This window comes from Malaya genurostris, chromosome 2 (assembly GCF_030247185.1).
Source record: "Malaya genurostris strain Urasoe2022 chromosome 2, Malgen_1.1, whole genome shotgun sequence".
NCBI lineage: Eukaryota > Metazoa > Arthropoda > Insecta > Diptera > Culicidae > Malaya > Malaya genurostris.
In genome coordinates, this window is record NC_080571.1 from 173949682 (window position 1) to 173970023 (window position 20342).

At 36.3% G+C, this 20342-nt stretch overlaps 1 protein-coding gene across 6 annotated transcripts in view; it reads right to left on the reverse strand.

The window, feature by feature from the left end:
• The window catches only part of LOC131432412 (uncharacterized), a 329233-nt gene extending 312331 nt beyond the window's left edge, over positions 1 to 16902 (reverse strand). For all 6 annotated transcript variants that reach the window (XM_058598659.1, XM_058598654.1, XM_058598656.1 and 3 more), the window contains exon 1: positions 16619 to 16902. The gene's annotated coding sequence lies outside the window, so the exon portion shown is untranslated. The remainder of the gene's footprint in view (positions 1 to 16618) is intronic.
• Between the last annotated feature and the right edge of the window lie 3440 nt (positions 16903 to 20342).

Here is a 20342-nt window from a genome sequence, read left to right on the forward strand (position 1 = left end):
CAAACAATTCTTTTATTTCATTTTTAATTTCATAAGTACTTTGATCATTTGATAAGCCTTTCAAGACAGCTTTGAAGGGTCTGTCTGATTTTATATCATATGCAGGGTTGTTACGAAAAATTTCAAAATCAAAACGCGCGAAATCCGCGCAAAGTTGGAAACTAAAACGCGCGATATTCGAGCGAAGCATTACACCACTATTTTAATGCAGGTGATACTTTGCGCAGAAATTGAAAACTCACTTAAATATAATTTGAAAATCGGCATAAATTTTTTTATATAAACACAATAAATAAGTCTGCATACAACACGTCACTTTTAGAAACCCCATGAAAACGATTTCATTTTTTCTTCTCCATCTTTTTCGATGTCCTTAGTTAATCAATACTCTCTGATGTACGGAAAATTTTACAGTAAAACTAAAAATGCTTACAATTGCGATTTTGAAAGAAGTTCAGATTTCAGCGAAGACAATTTTTTGCTTCAACATCTTCTTGCTCGGCAAGCAATCTTCCTTCTTTTTGAGAATAATTATAAGGTAGACCACATCAGAATGATCTGATTCACTCTTTTTAATTTCAGTTTCAATTATAATAATGCCTTCTCCTGTTGTCAGATTTTACTCTGAATGTCTACTGGAGTTAGTTTCTGTCAAACTTGTTCTCCAGCAAGCATAAAACCTCCTTATCTTTTGTATAAATAGATTAATATCATTCAAATGATACATTTCCTTAAATATAGTGCTTCTATAGTAGCTAAATCTAATGAGACAGTAACATAAGAAAAGATTTCTTGATATTACGCGATAAATGAAAGCCGAAAAAATTGAACATTTGTTAAATATGCGGCACATGCTAGCAATGGGCTTTGTTATATCCATAATAAGTTCTAACATAGGGAATCCGAAGAAAAAAAATAGGATCGAAGATTACGTCGTCGAATGTCAAATTGTAACAATTGCAATTGCTCGGAGCAATCGATCTGCGACTGAAGTATGTCTGCCACAAAACTAGCCTCACAAACATCGCGACAGACAGATAATAAATCGAGACCAATCAGTTTGCAGCGGTCATGGTAACATGTTTAGTTTAAAGGATATCTCCATGGAAGACGTCGGAGAGCGAATCGGGGAAATTAGCGTTGAATCACTTCAATGCGTTGGATTTCGATTGGTAATAAGGTCACCAGATAACAGCAGCATATTCGAGCGTTGAGCGAACTGAAGCGCAATACAGAGCTTACAAGCAATCTATATCAGAGAATTTTTTAGTGACGCGGAAAATAAATCCTAATAGCTCAGCTCTATGTGCTCTTTAAAATTTAACTTGGATTCCAGAACACCCAGGTCATTAATAGACGGTGCGCGTTCGAGAACAGTTTTGTGGAATATTATAGTCGAACTTGAATACAGACTTTTTGCTACAAAAAGAGATGACGGAGAATTGAGTAGCATTTAAACCCATTTTGAAATATGAAATATGAAAGTCATCGGCAAACGATGGCTTAATACACTGGATCGAAAAATTAGATCGTTGAGATGCAATAAAATCATAAACGGTCCAATGCGACTTCCTTGAGGAACTCCAGAGGTAACAGCAAATGGTGAGGTTGTACAGTCTCCTATTTTCACTATCATTTCATGACCAATTAGATATGATCGAAGCCAATTTAAAAATGGTCCGTTTAATCCCAGTCTACTTATTTTGAAGATAGTTATGTGATGATTAATTTTGTCGAACGCAGCAGCAAAATCGGTGTATATAGAATCTACTTGTAGGTTACTAAATTTGGGGAAGTTGAAAGCTTTTGGCATGAATCCATGCTGAGTCTCAGATATGTAATCAGAGCAACTATGTGTTATAAAATCCAGAACTATAATTTCAAACAGCTTCGATAAAGCGCACAAAGCAGCTATTACACGGTAGTTGGATACTATACCCTTGTTCGCATAGGATTTCTTCCATATTTCAGGAAAAAATTCCAGAACGCATAGAACAATTGAAAATGTTGAATAACAAACTATTAGAACAATTTCCTATCACCACGGATGGAATCCCAGAAGTGCAAAAATATTCTTTCTATTTCCGCATTGGAATAGGGATACGCAATCACATACATCGAACAGTTTTTGTAATTCCTGGTAACATATCTGTTGAAATAGTAATTTGTACCACTCGAGATCGAAGAGCATGAACTCGAAATTTTGTCCACTAAAGAAAACATTTACTAGAACCGCCTTCTAGTAAATTTTGGTTTTATCAAGGTGAAAATTCACCAATTCGGCCAGCTCGACCAATTGCTGTAACGTTCGCCCATCTTAAATTTTTTAGGGTTTCATAAAACTCACAAGCTTAAAAAATTTGCAAAGAACTTTTATTATTCGAACAAATAATTCACAAATGTGGAATGATAGTTTTTAAAATTCGCGCGAAATCCGCGCCACAGCATCAAAACCTTAGCAGAAACCGCGCCAAATCCGCGAAAATCGCGAAATCCGCGAAAACCGCGAAATCCGCGCGACCGTAACAACCCTGCATATGAATAAAATTTATGAAGTTTCTCGGACAAATTTCGAATAAGACGTTCGTAATCTTCCAATCCATCAACCAAGACTCGACATTCTCTTCTTCGTCCGATTTGAAATGAGACTTTTACTTCCGGGAGAAAAGTAGAAAGCTCAGTACGGAATGCTTTGAAGTCGGAAATCATCACCGTCACTGGTGGCATAGATTGATGTTTCTTCCCAGAACGACAAGCGTCCGTTTTGGGAATTTTTGAAGATTCAGGAAGAATCTCGTAAATATTGTTAGACGGCATAGAATCAACGGAAGGGAAATCCGTCCGTTGTCTTTTATTTTTACATTCAGATTCTATAAGATCGTGAATGTTATTAGAAAAATGTTGAATAACGGATTGTGATTTATTCCGTATTGAATTATTTTTAGCCTTAGGATTGTTACCTTTCCGGTTGGACGCAGGCATTTTCGAAATGAATGAAAATTTAAATTAAATTAACTAGGCTAAATTAGTCTTCGATTAGACCTCTAATATCACTCTTTGTATCACTTAGTCACTCTTTGTATCACTTAGTCACTCTAATATAACTCTTTGTATAGCCTTGAGAAAGGCTGACTAATTGTTAGTCTTTAAAAAGACTGTTAGTGATTCAGGTAGCCTTGAAAAAGACTGAAGCCTTGAATCAATGAAACTCTAGGTAGCCAGAAAAAATTTTCAGGAGCCAAGAGCTATACGCGTGCAGTGCGAACGACTGTTCAACACCGACATTTTTGACAATTTTATTTAGCGTAAACATATGGTAACAGTGTAAAGCTATGGTAGGATTATTTCGCCTATTCGCCACTAATGGCGCTACTTGTTGTCGTACACGGTCCCTATGACCATCAATTAACATGACCTACAAACTACTAGTTTTTATTCAAATTTTTATACGATTTTCACATCGTACTCCAAACGACGATTTTAATTGCCACCAAAAAATATGCTTAATTTTCGGTAAGATCTTTCATTTAAACCTAAGATTAAAAGTACCGGACTGCCATCGCTGAAAAAATAAGTGAGATCCTTTTTTGAGTATATGATAATTATCTGCCGTCGTTATCAGAATAATTTACGTCGAACTGGCTACCCGTGAGTTTGCTAGCATTTTTACGATTTAAATTTTTTCCTTCCTCCATTCTAAGGCTGTGAACCATTTCGCGGTTAATTTTAACTTTTGGTTAAAATCTGACACTCGAGTGGTTAATTTGATGTTGTCAAAAATAAAATAATCGATAGTTATTTTACAACACTGAAAAAAATCTCGCAATGAAAATTCTAATACTAATTCTTTAGTTGAAATTAGTTCCAGTGGAAAATAAACCCAAATAACTTTCCGTCCGTCAAATTTTGAAATGGGCCACAGCTTTAGTCAAATTTAACTACTCGACACCAAATAACCACTCGAGTGTCAGATTTTAACCAAAAGTTAAAATTAACCGCGAAATGGTTCACAGCCTAAGAATATAAAGCGAATTATTTGAACTTTCAGTTAAAATTTGACATTCGAGCAGTTATTTTTCATCGAGTAGTTAAATTTATATAAAACTGCGGTCCATTACAAAGTTTGACGGATTGAAAGTTATTTGGGTCTATTTTGCTCTGAAAATAAATTAACAGCAGGTGGTGTAATAATTGCAATTCAATGAAAGTAAGAAGAACTTCAAGATAAACTTACTTCATTTAACAAAGTATTAAAATTTCGTGCACACAGGAAATCTGCCAGATGTTTGCGGAAAAGTTTTCTAGGGTTTTTTCAAATGAAATCCTGGCTCAACAGCAAATTGCTGCCGCAGCACTTAACGTTCCCCTGTCTAATAACTCATTGAACTTTTTTTTTCTGGGTTTACCGGTCGGGCAGCTGAATAGCGCAAATTCTGAACCGGGCCCATTTATGGATCCAGGATATACAATATCAATTCCACGCCTGACGAACTAGTCTATGTTGACCAACTGGACACTGGCGTTAGCCCGGAATTGTGCATTGATCCTTTCCCCATTTGTAATTTAGTATATGTGTGTTGCTGAAATATTTACAAAATAAGTTAATTGTAATTATACTTACTGGGTACGGTCACTGTCCTTTTATGTATTTTTAACATGGTTTCCTATTAGTACAAGGCAAAAGTAAATCATAAAATAATAATAATGGTCGTAGTGTATAATGAACGATATTGTTTGTGCGTAGGTTATTCTGAATCGCCCGGGAACACGTCCTCATTGTCGCTGAAGCCTGCGAAGTCTGATGGTAGTAGTGATTCGTCCGAGCTATATTCTTCTGAATCATCACTGATTTCGTATTCTGACTCAACCATTTATTCAAACAATGATTTTGTCAATTCCTTCATTTTTTGCTTATTTAGTGCTGTTTCATGCCAATTCTGTAGAGGAATTCCACTCCTATCTATGTCATCGAACATGTTATTTCTTATCGAGTAAGCCGGTCGACCTCTCTTCTTTGGAATTGATATTTTGTATTCCAGAGCTTTCTTTAGAATTCCGTTTCCGCAACTTCTTATAATATGTCGAAGGTAGTTGAGACGTGCAATTCTGATTTTATTATTAATTGTTTTGTTATTTAACCAATTGGCAGCTATATGTGGATTCATCAAGTGGTGTTCAGAGTTCAAATTATTTCTTTCATTCTGGGGCTCAATTCCAGGAGATATTTGTGATCCTGATCCGTTGTTATTTGTTTTTTGTCTTTCTGCTACTTTATTATTATCATCGTGTTTGTTTTGCGGAGTGTTACTGGCGTTATTTTGTTCAGTTTTCTCCCTTGAATTTATATGTTCTTTTGTGTTTTTGTTTTTACTTAGTTCTTTGAGGGTTAAAAGCATTTCGTTTTCCATTCTGCGTAAGGAGTTACGATTTCGTTTTAGAATGGTAGAGACTTCCATTCCATATGTCACTACTGGGGTAATCAGAGCATGGTAAAGTTTTTTTATGGTATCCCAAGGTAATTTATGCTGTTTCAGGAAAGAGCATAATTCGTAGAACGCTTTGTAAGCTTTACTAATTCTTCCTGATGTTGTTGTTCCTCTAGATAAGCTGCTGGTAATAAATATACCAAGATATTTAAGAGTTGTTACTACTGGAAGTGTATGTTTTCCAAATTTTCTTAATGTGTCCGGATCTACATTGTTAGTTTTTGACGTATCGATTCGATCAAAGGCCTGTCGTAAGTCCACCGATACAAGTATTGTTTGTAGCCCTTTTCTCCATCTTTCATCTAGAATTCTTCTGAGGACAAATATTTGATCCGTTGCACTTCTTTTTGGTTGGAATGCCAATTGATAGCTTGGTATAGGATCAATTTGCTCCCTCAGGCGATTTAACAGAATTTTTGCGTACACTTTGTAAGCTGAAGAGCATAGCGTTATGCATCTGTAATCGTCCACCTTTTTTGGATTAGGGATTTTTGGTATTGGTACTTGGAGAGTGTAGGACCAAGATGTTGGAATGACGTTTGATCGAAAAATTTCTCTGATACATTCAGTCATTTCTTGTAGCAATTGTGGGGATCCATATTTGAGAAGTTCGTTATGTATACCATCTATCCCTGCTGCCGTGTTATTACGTGTATTCCATAATATTTTGGCTATTTCTTCCATTGTTGGTTCTTCTCCCGCACTCTTATTATCATTTTCCTCTAATGTTCTTATTCGTTCCGATTCCGTGTTACAATTCGAGTTAAGTTTTTCTTCCCATTTCTGTATGTTAATAAAACTGCGCTTCTTATTTTTTCTCTTTTTCTTATGACTTTTAATAAATCTGAAAATTTTCGTCATTTTCGCTAAAGAATTCTCATTTTCCACTACTTTTAGAAAATTTGTTACTGTTTCCGAAAAGTGATCATCAAACGCTTTCTGTTTCGCTTTAGCCGCTTCTCTAACCTCCTTTATTAGTTCTTTATTGTTTCTATCTCTAAGTAGTTTTTGGTGGGTACTAACATATTTACTAATTGCGTTTTTTCTTCTTGGCGTTAAGGGAAATTCCTTCTCTTGCAATGTGTTTTCAGCCGCTCCTATAACCGCCGATTGTATCCTTTTCCATTTTTCTTCTATGCTTCGCTCCATTCCGCAGTTGTTTATTGCCATTCTTTTGTCTACTTCCAGTTGATAGTTTTTTCTTTTCTCCTCATCTTTCAATGATTCTAGATTAATTGTGGATTTCTTTACTCTATTTATGAGGTAATGTGGTTTTTCCTTTTATAGTGCACTCTATCATTTTATGATCACTGTGCAATGCACCGTCGAAAAATGCTCTTATTTCTGGCAATTTTAAGAAATCCATTTTGGTCATTAGAACGTGATCTAACTGTGAAGAGCTTCTGCCATTGGTCCATGTTATTCTAATAGAAGGCGATGTGCTAAACGTTAGATAGTCCTTCATTCTTTGCCCATGTAGAAATGCTTTCAGACCTATACCATTTGCATTACAGAATTTATGATAAATGCTTTTTCCGACAATTTGCTTATCTTCCTCTGTGAGATCTTGAGTTCCTATGTGGGCATTTAGATCACCTACTATAATGACATTTTTCCTTATTCCTTCTGGTAAGTATGTTAAAAAATTTGATATTATATTGAATTCTCTATTTTCTGTGGAAATTTCACTTCTTATGTATGTTGATATTATTAACATTTTCATGTTATATAATTCAATTATATACTATTGGAGGCGGGGTGCTTATCGCAGTGCATCGTCGTTTGAAGGCGCAACTGATCGAAACCGCATCTGGTAAATGCGTCGAGCAGGTTTGGGTGCGTTTGAAACTGGTCAATTTTTCCCTCTACCTTTGTGTGATATATCTTCCTCCGGACCGATGCCGCGATCTACCGCTAATCGATGCACACATACAGTCGTTGCAAGAAATTACTTCCACTCATGTACTACCCGTAGATGAAATCTTGATTGTGGGAGACTTCAACTTTTCCAGCATAAAATGGCAAACAAGTTCCGGTGGTTTCTTCTTTCCTGATCCGGCGCTCTCCACTTTCCACATTGGCATTACAACCATGCTCGACGGCTACAACCTCAACCTTCTTCGACAGTCGAATCCTGTCGTTAATGAAAATAACCGGATGTTGGATCTTTGCTTTTCAAGTAGAGAAGATGTTGCTAGTGCTTCACCGTTCCCTCTGGTCAATTCCGTTCGTCATCATCCTCCACTACATATTGTGCTCGATTCAAATCGCTTACAAAACGCCTGCATTCCAACGGACATCATCTGCTATAATTTTAGTAGAACCGACTACACCAATATGACCGACTTCTTGACGCAAATCGACTGGGATGAAGTTCTCGACAACGATGATGTCAATGCTGCTGTGCAGACGTTTTCTAATGTTATGAGCTACGCAATCGACTACTATGTACCGAAACGATCGAGACGGCAGACCCGGCATCCACCATGGCTGACTGCGGAAGCGAGACATCTGAAAACGACCAAAAGAGCCGCTCTAAAGAGGTATTCTAAACATGGAGGATTTTCCCTGCGTAATCACTACGTGCAGATAAATCAGTTGTACAAGAAAACCGTTAAGCGCTGCCATGCCAACTACTTGAACAACGTACAACGAAAACTGAAATCAAATCCAAGGTATTTCTGGAAACATGTGAATGAGCAAAGGAAAGAATTTGGGTTGCCCTCGTCAATGAGCTTTGGTGATCGTACTGGTTCGTGCACACAGGAAATCTGCCAGATGTTTGCGGAAAAGTTTTCTAGGGTTTTTTCAAATGAAATCCTGACTCAGCAGTAAATTGGTATCTTAGGAATCGTCGTTTAGCAGTTAAAATTGACGATCATACTTCCGGAGAGTTCCTCGCATCATCCGGAATACCACAGGGTAGTCATCTAGGACCGTTAATATTTTTACTGTACTTCAATGATGTCAATTTTGCCTTGGAAAGTCCTCGCTTATCGTTTGCTGATGATGTCAAGATCTATCACATCATCCGCAACTTAGAAGACGCAGCCTTTCTTCAGCGGCAATTGTTAATCTTCGCAGATTAGTGTATGTACCGTAACGATTAACCGTATGATTGTAAATCCAGACAAGTGCTCGGCCATTACGTTTACGAGGAGAAAAATGCCATTGCATGTCGAATACTTTCTGGATGGATCCTTGATTGGAAGATCGACTAGCGTTAAGGATCTTGGCGTCCATCTCGATGAACAACTTACATTCAGCATCACATCAGTTACATTGTAGCTAAAGCTTCCCGTAGCTTAGGATTCTTAATGAGAATAACTAAGTACTTTACAGACACGTTCGTTCAACTCTCGAATATTGCTCGACAGTTTGGAACCCATGCTACCTGAACGGTGCTCATATAATTGAGGGAATACAGGGCAGATTTGTTCGCTTCGCTCTTCGCCGATTGCCGTGGACCGATCCTCATCAACTACCTAGTTATGGAAGTCGCGGGTTATTAATGGGTCTCGACACATTACAAGTGCGACGAGAATTATCACGCGCTTTGATAATAGCAGATATATTCAACGGTAGGATCGACTGTCCCGTTTTGCTCAACGAAATTAATATTAATGTGCGACCCAGAGCTCTCCGCAACAGTGCTTTTCTTCGACTTCCTATACGACGTACCAACTATTACGCAAACGGTTCTATTATTGGTTTACAGAGATCGTTCAACCGCGTTTCATCTGGGTATGATTTTAATGTGTCACGAAGCAGAATACGTACAAATTTTCTGAATATCATTAGGAATTATCATTAGGACCAAATTGTGTCTGTTGATTGATTGTAAATAAATAAATAAAACTTTTTATTGGATCATTTTCTGATTTTTTGAGTGAAAGTATAAAAAAAATTACACAGAAACAATTTTTACTTAAGTTCTGAAATTAGAATTTTGTTGCAAGATTTTTTTCAGTGTTTCCAGTCCTGTCGATTAAAAATCATTTAATGTGCTGGAAATATCGTAATTGTAATTTGTAATTTATCAGTCCACAACCTGGCAGACCGTGTCCGCCCATCTGCTTGAGTGAGGTTCACTACAAGCTGGTTGTGAGCCTACTAAAGCCTGACCGTTGATATGCACTAGACCGTATAGCACACCGGCTTCCTCCACCAGCAGGCGCTGCTCTGAGTCCCACTGGTTTCAGATACATTAGGTTAGGGATAGTGGAGATGAATAGGGAAATTTAGCATTTAGAAGTTTACTAACTACTACTAACTAATGTGTTTATGGCTGAAAATAAAGCGTACGGAACTATATTAATAATAAAAAATAACAGTTAGTTGGGTTGTTGAATTATATAATGTAAGGTAAGGATGCGAATTCAACACTAGATTGTCCAGGGAAGTCACAGTCGTCCCTATCCCGAACAACGGCGTACCGATTCTTCGATCGAATGTGATTCGATCGAATCATAGCTACCTTTGATTTTGCTAGCGTTATGGGGAATACAAATGAAATACGAGGGAAAAAACGATACGACGCTATTCAGAAAAAGGGTGAGTATGTGCACAATGGCACGATTGCTTTAATCGCCCTTATTCTGAACAACGACGCATCAGAATATGATCAATACTATACACAAATCCAACTGCAATGACAGAAAATGATATGGCCGTATTTAAATACAAAACAAATAATTCGACTCAATATTGAATAGCTAGTTGATGTTGAACAACCGTTCGCGCCAAACGCGAATGGCTCCTGGCTTCGGAAAAAATACGGAGAGAAAATACGCTACAAAGTGTATCCAAGTGAAAAATAGTGACGCTAGAAAGTGTTTCCAAACTCAGATAGCAAGTTTTTTTTCCACTCGCCGCCTCATGCGCTGTCGTCGTCGGGCCACTAAACCACGCCCTCGTGCAGGGTCCCTAGAATAAAACTGAAACTGAAACAAACGTTTCCTCAGCAAACCGTTTTAGTTTTATTGTAAACTTCCAGTTGCTGAATTTGCTCTTAGGGCATATTCAGTATAACATAGGATTATTCCGAAACGATTCGTCCAACATTCCAAACATCCGCCGTGGCTAACCGCTAAATTGAAACATCTGAAAACATCCAAAAGAGCTGCTCTGACACGATAAATAAGTTATACAAGAAAACCGTGAAGTGTTGCCATGCCAATTATTTTAAGAAGGTACAGCGTAGGATGAAGTTTAACCCAAAAGCTTTCTGGAAGCACGTGAATGAGCAAAGGAAGGAATTTGGATTACCATCGTTAATACGATTCGATGAGCGTACCGGTTCGAGTACTCAAGAAATTTGCCAGCTCTTTTTGGTACAATTCGCTCGTGTTTTCTCTGCTGAAGCATTATCTCCACAGCAAATCGAACGAGCGGCGATCAACGTTCTGATATCTAATTGCTTTTGCACTCCATTGACATAGACGTGAATTCGGTACAGATGGCTATCGCTGGATTGAAGTCTTCGAGTTCTTCAGGACCAGATGACATACCGGCAGTTATGTTGAAGAAATGTTCGGCTGGAATAATACCACCACTTTATCGTTTATTCAGAACCTCATTAACTACAGCAGTGTTTCCGGATTTATGGAAAGCTTCGTTTATGTATCCGGTTTACAAGAAAGGCGACAAACGCGATATGAACAACTACCGCGGTATCACTTCTCTTAGTGCAATTCTTAAATTGTTCGAAAAAGTAATTCTGACCATTGCAAAGCAGTACATTGATGATACTCAACACGGGTTTATGCCGAAGCGTTCAACAGCTACCAACCTTGTATCTTTTACATGTTACATAACAAACGCTATGTCAGACGGGTTGCAGACGGACGTTATCTATACAGATCTCTCTTCTGCTTTCGATAAAAATAAATCATGACATCACAATTGCAAAATTAAATCGATTCGGCTTTGGTGCAAACGTCATTCAGTGGATACAATCATATCTCAGCAATCGACGTCTTACTATCAAAATTGAAGATTGGGTTTCCGAAGAATTTGTCGCAACGTCTGGAATTCCACAGGGGAGTCATCTTGGTCCTTTGATTTTCTTACTGTACTTCAATGATGTAAATCTTTGTCTGGGTGGACCACGAGTTTCCTCAAGATCTATCATACCATTTGCAGCTCAGAAGATGCGGCATTCCTTCAACGGTAATTAGAAATCTTTGCGAACTGGTGCAAAACCAATCATATGATAGTGAATCCCGAAAAGTGCTCAATCATAACGTTCACAAGGAAAATGTTACCGTTCAAATTCAAATATTATCTTGAAGGATTCATGATTAGTAGATCAACATGCGTCAAAGATCTTGGTGTCTTTCTTGATGAGCAGTTATCGTTCAAACAGCACATTAACTACATTGTTGCGAAAGCTTCTCGCTGTTTGGGATTCATATGTAGAATGACTAAGCACTTCAATGATATTTATTGCCTGAAGACTCTATACTGTACACTCGTTCGTTCTACTTTAGAATATTGCTCAGTAGACTGGAACCCTCTTTACCTTAATGGAGTTTATAGAATAGAATCTATACAATGTAGATTCGTACCTTTTGTTCTTAGACGATTACCTTGGAATAATCCACATCAACTGCCGAGCTATGAAAGTCGCGGATTGCTGATTGGTCTTGACACACTACAAGTACGACGAGACTTGTCGCGTGCTTTGATGATAGCTGATATTTTGAATGATAGGTTTGACTGCCCCGCTTTGCTTCGTGAGGTTAATATCTATGTTCGTCCTCGTGCTCTTCCGAATAACGCCTACCTTCGACTACCTCTACGTCGCACCAACTATGGAACAAAAGGTGCCGTTATAGGGTTGCAAAGATCGTTCAATCGTGTATCATCTGGATTTGACTTCAACCTTCCACGTAAAACAATGTGTCTGTTGATGTTACAATAATAAATAATAAACAATAAGTAGTGTTCTAGTTCTAGATGCATAATTTATACCATTTTGTAAAATTTAAATCTGGATTTTATAACAAGAAAAACTGACAGCCCCAGCAGCGTTTTATTTGTTTCAAATATATAAAAAAATATAACGGCAGTGCATACCAAAATTCAGCAGCTAGAAGTTCTATATGGAAGATCTATAATAGAACAGAAACTGGAACGTATCCCCAGCAAGCCGTTCTAGTTTTATTTATTCGACCAGTTCTTTTGTCAAATTTAAAACTCGTCTACGATGCCCTTCTCTTTTTTGTATATTTGAAACACAAGTAAAACACTGCTTTTATTTGAAACACAAGTAAAACACTGTTTTTCTTGTTATAAAATCCAGATTTACATTTTGTCGTGAATACGACTTACTTTACTATGTGGTGCCTTTTCAAAAGTTACCCTCTGAGAGAGTGATAAGTTTTTGATCGTGAATATCTCTTGTTGTATCTAACGAATCAACATAATTTTTGCTACATGCCATCGGAAATATGATCACAATTTTATGATAAAATATTCAGTTGTGTGACATAATCTCAAATAATTCAAAATTAAACTTTTCTCAAATGTTTGGTATAAATTAGTATCAAAGAGGATAATTCATAAGGCGCGTTTGCCTTTCTCGTATTCTTAAAGCTCATAGCTCAGTGATCTGTGAAAAGATTTATATAATCTAACTACCAATAGAATCGAATTTTTTCAACTTAAGCGTGTATAGAAAAAGCATTGAAGTATTTCAATAGTACACTTTTGAAAAACCTGTCTCATTTGACCCATGTCAACACCAGCCAATCAGAACGCGTTCTGAGGAAGAGAACAAAATATCTGCTGCTGCACAACAAATCGTTCAAGAAAATGTTCCGAACAGTGTTTAATATCGTTGTGAGTTCCACAATTTGGTGTTCCGAACAGTGTTTAATATCGTAGAGCATCCGGATAGTTTATTTCAATAAAATGCAAATCCAAAATGAAATAATCGAAATTAAAATTCTGTATGCGGTTATTTTTATAGCCGTTAGGACCCCCCAATACTGAAAAAGCTACAAACGAAACCAGGTAAAAACAAACCTCTCAACAAAAATTGGATCAGTTTGGATTCTATCGCCACTGCAAGCAGATGTATTTTGTGTCGTTTGCAAAGCTAGTTTCGCTTCCGACAAGAATCGTCACAGCTGCCAGTCATTTGCATGGTGAAAAAGCAACGGTGGAGAGCATTACACAAAATTAGCCGTTCTAATAACTCTAAAAATTTTCTAAAGAACTATTAGGATTTGTTGTTCGCAAATCGAAGGGAAATATCCTCAGTTTAGGGCAAATCTAGAACAGCTTGGTTAGATTTGTGCACTTTTCGCTGTGTGAAATTCACAGTAATCGAGATCAAGTGAAGCCTTCTTTGTTTTTGCGAAAAATGTGGAAAAGGGGAATGCTAGCATAATTCATACAATTGATCAACAAATTGATATTCGGAAGTGTTAAGGAACATGTCAGTTGTTTTCGTATTCACGACATCCAGTTATGTCTCTGACATTACCCACCCGTCTTTTTTGTAACTGACAGAAATTATGCATCTAGAACTACAACACTACTGAATATGCCGTAAGAGCAAATTCAGCAGCTGCACGATTCATATGGGTGGTCTATAATATAAATGAAACTGAAACAAACGAATCCTCAGAGCAAATTCAGCAGCTGCAAGATTCATATTGGTGGTGTATAATGTAACTGAAACTGAAACAAACGTATCCCCAGCAATCCGTTTTAGTTTTATTTATTCGACCAGTTCTACTGTCAAATTTAAAACTGGTATACACTGCCGTTCTATTTTTTCTATATTTCTGTATAAAATGTTCAAAACGACGTATGTAACAATGAGAGATTCTCTTTGTTTACTTTCTCTTTTGATTATTACGGCACTCTTAGCAATCATTTTCTCCAATTATTTACCGATAATAATAACTAAAGCTATCATCTTTTAATCTGCTCTGGAGAAATTAACGAAAAAAGCAGGAATATTTTGCAATAATCGAAAGAGAAAGTAAACAAAGAGAATCTCGCAATGTTACATACGTCGTTTTGAACATTTTATACAGATTTGAAACACAGATAAAACGCTACTGGGGCTGCCAGTTCATTTTGTTATAATTTCTTGATTTAAATTTTAAAACTGACATAAATTATGCACCTAGAACTAGAACACTCCTGAATATGCCCTCAGCAAGCCGTTTTAGTTTTATTTATTCGAACGGTTCTACTGTCAAATTCAAAACTGGTATACGTTGCCTTTCTATTCTATTTTTTTATTTATTTGAAACACAGATAAAATGATGCTTGGGCTGAGAGTTTATTTTGTTATACTTTCTTGATTTAAATTTTAAAACTGACATAAAGTTCTGTATCTAGAACTAGAACACTCCTGAACTCCTAAAAGCTAATTCAGCAGCTGCACGATTCATGTGGGTGGTCTATAATATAACTGAAACTGAAATAAACGTATCCCCAGCAAGACGTTTTAGTTTTATTTAATCGAATTCTACTGTCAAATTTAAAACTGGTATACGCAGCCTTTTTTTTCTGTATTTGAAGCACAGATAAAACACTGCTGCGGCTGCCAATTTATTTTGTAATAATTCTTAAGATTTATATTTTAAAACTGACATAAATTCTGCATCTAGAACTAGAACATTCCTGAAAATGCCCTAAGGGCAAATTCAGCAGCTAGAAGTTATATATGGAAGATCTATAAGAGCAAATTCAGCAGCTAGAAGTTCTACATGGAAGATCTATAATAGAGCAGAAACTGGTACAAACACATCCCCAGCAAGCCGTTCTAGTTTTATTTATTTAATTAGTTCTTCTGTCAAATTTAAAACTGGTCTACGATGCCGTTCTATTTTTTGTATATTTGAAACACTAGTAAAACACTGCCACGAGTAAAACACTCCCCTAGGGCTGCCAGTTTTTCTTGTTATAAAATTCAGATTTAAATTTTGTAACTGGCATTAATTATGCATCTGAACTAGAACACTACTGAATATGCCCTAATAGAGCAGAAACTGGAACAGACGTATCCCCAGCAAGCCGTTCTAGTTTTATTTATTCGACCAGTTCTTCTGTCAAATTTAAAACTGGTCTACAATGCTGTTCTATTTTTTTGTATATCTGAAACACAGATAAAACGCTGCTGGGGCTGCCAGTTTATTTTGTTGTAGATTCTAGATTTAAATTTCAAAACTGACATTAATTATGAATCTAGAACTAAAACACTCCTGAACATGCCCTAAGAGCAAATTCAGCAGCTGCAAGATTCATATGGGTGATCTAAAATGTAAATGAAACTGAAACAAACGTATCCCCAGCAATCCGTTTTAGTTTTATTTATTCGACCAGTTCTACTGTCAAATTTAAAACTGGTATACATTGCCGTTCTATTTTTTCTATATTTGAAACACAGATAAAACGGTACTTGGGCTGCCAGTTTATTTTGTTATAATTTCTAGATTTAAATTTTAAAACTGACATAATTTATGCATCTAGAACTAGAACACTCCTGAATATGCCCTAAATATAGAAAAAATAGAACGGCATCGTATGCGTTTTAAATTTGACAGAGCTGTTCAAATAAACAAAACTAGAACGGCTACTTTGTTCCAGTTTCAGATCTATTATAGATCTTCCATATAAAACTCCTTCAATGTCTTTTGATTTTCGAAGATCATTTGGCTCTGTATCTGATGTACCATGTATTGTTTGTTGTCAATCCTACAAAAAAGGTAATTTTTAAACTGTGGCTTTCATGGCCGGACTACAAAATGTTTAATATTTAGTTTTTCTTCGATTTGCGGGATATTCTGTGAACGATACTGTTTTCAAAATACACGTCTATACAAATTTGGAATGTCATTACTTTAGTAATCATTAAAAATGACAATAATAATTCTCGTGTAAGGGCCGCTTTACACAAAGGTACAAAGTGATACAATGTAAAGTTGCACATAGTCAATGAATATCCTACATTATGGAAACTTAGGGCATTCTAAGAGCGAGAAAATTCAATTTATAGATATTTCTAGGGATACTCCGTTTTGTTAACAATTGACTTTTAAGTTTGCTTTGAACTCAGTAAACGCACATATATTGCATATTCATGGTCCTCGGAAAGCTGTACTTACATGAAAAATGCACAAAACATAACTATTTGGTGATCTAATGCGCGAAGCAAATCCACAGTAGCGTGCAATCTAAACACAATCACAGACCAAATCGGTAGTTGCGACAATCCAGTCTATTGAAGTGAATGATTCTCTTTTTTGTGTTCAACTTTCTTCAGTTCAATGTTATACACTCCTCGCAAATCCACACTAATTACATTACATACGTTGTATAGTAGTAAAGAACTCTTTTCAAATTAAATGCAAATGGCCACAGAGAATATACTTTGCAACGTTCTGTCAAGTCAGTATTATTTTTACACTCTCACCAGTCTTCACCTAATTTTGAGTAGAAACTTACACAGCTAAAACAGCCCACACCCTACACTGAGAAAAATATCATATTAACTGCAACCTTTTTTTCATAGTTATTTCAACTATACGCTTAAATAGTATCAACGACGACACGACCTGCCACTCGCTTTTAAAACTGTATCGCAAATCGAGCTACCCCTCAGTAACTGGTAATGTCAAAATGATATCTAATGAAAAATGTTTAAAATTGGGAACGCGGTCAGAGAAATTGTTGTTTTCAAAATAACAGTTACAGTAACCCTAGTTACCATTGTTTATCTTTTCAAGGTAATCGTTCTCGGTTTCATTATTGCATATGCCCAATCTAGAGCATCTCAGAAGTTCAGATGAACAGTATGACCGCGAATGTTGGTATTATGCTGCAATTTTGATGATGTTGCTACTTGTTAGAATCATTTCGATCGTGATTGCAATTATTTATATACTTTCAAATGTACTAATCAGCATTCACAAATTTTATATGACTTTTTCACCAATGTTTCAATTATTTAAAAGTCCTACACAAAATAAATGTTTAGTTACCGGTGAAATATGCTGCGATTACAATTTCAATCAACTGTGATCTGCGCTTCGCTGATATGAATTGCATTTAATGATATATGTACGTAATTACTCAACCGTAGGTCGAGTGGCCTACGCTAAAATGCGGAAACGGAGTGTCCCTTTTTAATTCTTCCCTTATATCGAATTCATATAATGAGGCCCTTATTACCAGTATCACTACACGGTGAAAACCATTATTATAGGTATCACTTCACGGTGAAAATCAAGTGAAGTGAATGTAGGTATTTATCACGAAAGTCGCTTCAGAGGAAAAAGTAATTACTTTCATGAGCTTGTGGTTATTACGAACATCACATAATTTTTTTGGAAAAATGATTTTTTTCACTACAGTGACTACTTCAGTGTGCGTAACAGTTCAGTAACAGGGAAAATCAAGTGAAGTGATATAAGTGTGAAGTGAAAGTGGAAGTGAGAACGGTTATTAGGGCCTGAAACTCTTTTTAAACGCCAGTAGAAGACGAGTCAATCAGTGGGAACGACTTGACAGGGTATTTTGATTATTAGAATGAAATGCAAAATCGCGGTTCTGCACGTTAAGGAAAAAACCAAAATCCCGAAACGACATTATCATTCCTGTTGTCATTCAAATATTTTTGATAGATACGTAGATAGCAAACGAAAAATTCAGTGGCAATATATATACGGATATGTTCCATTTTGCTAGATCACCATTCCATCGCCATATTGTTAGCGCCATGAAAACTGGTTTATTCCTGCAATCAATATAATTAGCCTAACTTGAAATAAACTGTTTTACTTATAATACATCTTTTAAAGTATTACCTGTTTGTTTATTATGCTGTGCATGGTGACTATTTCGTAGCAACCACAGCAGTGATGCTTGTAAAATATATTTTCATTATTACCTAGGGGTCTTTCAATACTTCGGTAACTGATAGTGATCGCGCATGAACACTTTTTATTGCGATTTTTCTTCGAAGTGCCTGGTCGTGTCGTCGGAAACAATATCAAGTAGTAGTAAAAGGATGATGGGATATAACTAAAAGGGGATACTCAAACGGGTTTTTTTTTCATAGAGTTTATGGATTCAAAATAAAATGACATGATAAACATTAGGTCAGCACAAATATATTGATTCGTAGTTAGACATTAAACTAATATAATGAAAAATATAATTCAACAATGACGTGATGGAATTAGAGTACGACACAACGTTAGAGGACAACAAAATGAGAAAGATATAAGAAACTAGTGGACATATTAACGAATATCAAAACGACGCTGGTCAGCATATAATTCCTATGCCATAAAGGTATTTTAGCAATTTCTTCAGTATGAGTGTGGAAACTAGTGTGTGTGGACAAGGGGAGCCGGACCCCAAAATGAAAAGAAAGTACGCACTATTTTGAACGGAATGGCAATTTGTATTATTAAACAAAGCATCTGGATAGAGATGAAATCAAATTTTGTGATAATTCTCAATACTCAAACAAGACTTCGCGACAATCGTAATGAAACAAGAATATGAACCTGAAAATCGGATTTTACTATCGGATACGCAGGGTCGTATAAAGCAATAATACATAAATCAAATAAATAGGAAATTAATTAATGATACTAAAAAAACGTGTTGAAAGGATGAAGAGAAATACAATTCATTGTCATAAATCACTTTACAATGTATACTAACATATATATCTGATTTATTCACAATTTTTGTTTAAATTAATCTAAAAAACAAATCTAAGTATGTTTTTAGAACAATATAGACCGCCGAAAACACATCTCAGTAAGTAAGGGGGAATAGTTGCGGCATTGAACTGACCATTCGACCTGGATGAAAAAGTAACCAAACAGAAAGAAGGAAGAAAGCAATTACCAGAGGCAAATAAAGGTAAAACAAAGTCGATGGATAGAGATGAGCAAAATGTAAGCAGCAAAAAATATTCGGCATGTAAAGTGAGTTAAAATATTCGGCATGTAAAGTGAGTTGCAGGGAATACAAAAAAAACAGACATATTTATAAGACAAAGGTTCATAATAACCAGCAACAAGCATTCGCATGCCGCAACTTTAATAAAAATTTTATTTCCACAGACAGGCGTATTGTCGGCAGATGGGTAATTCAACGAAAGGACGGGTACCTCAACGGAAATTCAGTCGAGATAAATTATAGACGAATAAATATATCGACAGATACACTTAATTGCATTAAAGTTAAAGGAAAGCTACTATTAGTTGATTGCCAAAGATAGATTAGATAGATTTCTTTATGAGTTCCAAAAATAACTATACAATACGGAAAGATAAGAAAAACGAGCAATATAATCAGAGAAAAAAAACACGAGCCTGCAATTGTTTACGAAATTTGATTTGTATAAAACTCAGTGGAAATATATATATAATCAGTCATGAGTCTTCAATTATTTACGAAATTTGATTTGTGTTAAAACTCAGTGGAAATAATGCATTATAGAAAGGATAACAATTGAGTGTTAGTTACAATTTATAGTTATGCGCATGCAAATTTATTAAGAGATTAGTTCTAGAAGAAATAAAAGCCCTGGCCAACGTGTGCGTCCAACGTATTCATCGCGGTCGTGCAAGAAGAAAGGATGTCGGTAGCATAGCAAAGCTACCTAAGAGAACGAGAGGGTGTGGTCGAATGCGGTGGCAAGTCGAAGACAAAGGGGACCGTGGACCCATCAAGATGTCGGAAATATGAACACAAGAGCCAGTAAATCGGAAGAAGGTGCAGATTCGGTATTGGGGACCATCGTCAAAGCTCAACTGAGTGCCATAAACAAGCATAGGAAAAGAATTCAATGATCATTGGGAAAGCGAC